Source organism: Lepisosteus platostomus, chromosome 11 (assembly GCF_059453375.1).
Source record: "Lepisosteus platostomus isolate fLepPlt1 chromosome 11, fLepPlt1.hap1, whole genome shotgun sequence".
NCBI classification, from domain to species: Eukaryota; Metazoa; Chordata; class Actinopteri; order Semionotiformes; family Lepisosteidae; genus Lepisosteus; species Lepisosteus platostomus.
In genome coordinates, this window is record NC_142621.1 from 5,804,648 (window position 1) to 5,807,078 (window position 2,431).

Genomic DNA, 2,431 nt, shown 5'->3' on the forward strand with positions numbered 1-2,431 from the left:
TATATACTCCTTGTGGTCTGTTTATAATAAATACTACTGATGCGGTACCCTACAAAGGTATTACAACTTATAAATGTATATAAATACTGTAATATATATATAAAGAAGTACAAATACATTTTAGTGTGGGGTGATTAAATGCAGATATGGATTCTTTTCCTCTTCATATTTGGAGAAAAACATTGCACTCAAGCCAGTGACTTCAAGTGACCATAAGTGTTGGAACACATTCACTTTAAGTTAATTTCAGAGTGTACAAGTCAGTATTTAGATGCAGATCCCCCTGAGGCAATAACTGCATGACTTTTGCGACCCATTTAGCTCACCAAACTCTTTTTTTAATCATTTGAGATGCTTTGCCAAGCCTTTGCTGTAGCCACTTTGAGCTCTTGCCTACTCTTAAGACGTTCTGACTTTGATTTTTTCTAAAGCAAGTAAAATACACGCTCAGTCGGATTTAAATCTGGGAATTGACACCTCTCAGATTTTCCATTTTTTCCCCAGTGAACTTATTGGTTGCATTGGTCGTCTGTTCTGGGTCATTGACACTCCCAAGAAAGAATTTTCTTCTACACATGCGGACCAAACGTCAGAATTTATTTGGCAGCTGTCATCGATGCAGTCATCATTACACACTGTTACAGATGAGTGAGCCTGTTCCAGATGCAGCCAGGCATGTCCAGGCCGGGACGTTACCTCCACCATGTAATGGTGAGTTATGGAACAAAAATTTATGTACAGATGAGAACAAGATAAAATTATACCAAAGCGATAAAACAGTTAAAAGTGTGGAAAAATAAGAGAACCGCACATGCTTCAAAGAACACCACCTCATCTGTAAAGTGTGGTGGAGGAAAACGTTATGATTGTATCACGTCCATTACATCTATAATAAAGACTGATATTTCAACATACACAATTTGTTCTTTAGTAAAAACCTCAATTTTAAAGCTGTATTTTCTGAAAAGAAAATTGTAAGCTACTGTGCTAATTTATTGTGGGTATGACCTTTGATTTTCATATCTAGAAAGGATCTAAACAGCATCTACTTGGTTATACGCAATAGCTGTTAACGATGACCAAGCTGCTGTGTCTACTGTATATTACATGGACCAGCACATACTGTTTACAGGCCTCAAGCCATGATCTTTGCAGCCGTGACTCATGTTTGGTGTATTTCATTGCTTGTGACATAGGGGAGGAAAATGGAGTCCAGATGCAGAAGAGGATACAGGAACACGTGGCACACATCAAAGACCATTTCATACTTCCTGTGTTTTTTGACAACTATCTTTGTTAAAAAAAAAACCTTACTTCAAGATCTGCCTGTTAATCCAAGACTTTAACGTTGCTTGGAAAAAAAATAATTAATTCCAATAAAGTGATACTATATCATATAGACTACAAAAAGGTTTGGTCTGGAGCTTACGAGGGTCAGGGGTTAGTTCCCTGCTGCATAGGGTCGGGATGTTATGGGACAGTCTGGCTTTTCATTTTTATGACTAGTTTCCCACTATATAGTGAAGGATCTCCTGGCAGAAATGCAACCAGAGGAGTGGCAGGATGCTGAGTCATTGTGGGTGGTTCCTGTGCTAGTATTTATTTATTGGTTTGTTAACATGTTACTTGTGGCGAATTCTGGGATTTATGTGTAGGGAGACATAGGAAATTGACTGCCTCTCCTTTGCCAGCAGTGATAAACTGGGACTGGAAGCAGAAGCAGGAGGTTTGTAAGAGTCTGGGGATACCCATACTGTGCATCATAGAACATGATGCATTGGATCTCACAGGGAGGGATGAATTACCATTGATGCCTCTCCTGTGTCACAATCTGCAGGATAGACAATGGCCTAATTCCCAAAGTCAATTCATCAATGCTTGCAAACTGGGCTTCAGTCATGATATGGATTATTATCATTTTGACTGATGCTAAACCATATGGATGGGAATTTATGAACATTCAAAAGTCCAAATGACCACATGTGAGACGAAGCCTGGCCATTGACCTCAACTGCAGCCCTAAACCAGTGTTCTTTTTACCAGGAATAACCCCCCCCCATTTGTGAAATCTCCTGAAATGCTCCACGCACCAAAAAACAACCATTTAGAACAGCTCTAACTCTGTTCTTGGGAGATGGGAGGAAAAAGGCTCACTCAACAAATGAATATGGGCGGAACATGAAAAGTCCATACTGGTGCCATCTTAGCACAGCATCAAACACAGGTGCCTGGAGCTGCAAGGCAGCGTTTTTTATGGAACAATGAGTCAATCTGCAGTCTTTTGCTTTATTCCCCATTCCATAGCTTCAGTTAAAGAAAATGATAATACTGACATTTTCAAATGAACAGATTGCATAAAATCCGTCCTTTAAGTAGAAATTAACCCCCTTGCACTACAAATTAAAACGTACTTTCCAGCTCCTGCATTTTA

At 39.4% G+C, this 2,431-nt stretch overlaps 1 long non-coding RNA gene across 1 annotated transcript; it reads left to right on the forward strand.

Moving 5' to 3' along the window:
* Positions 1 to 544: 544 nt before the first annotated feature.
* Positions 545 to 1,410, forward strand: LOC148651869 (uncharacterized). The gene is made up of 2 exons (XR_015925089.1): positions 545 to 711; positions 1,197 to 1,410. It is a non-coding gene; the product is annotated as an uncharacterized LOC148651869 (long non-coding RNA).
* Positions 1,411 to 2,431: the final 1,021 nt, after the last annotated feature.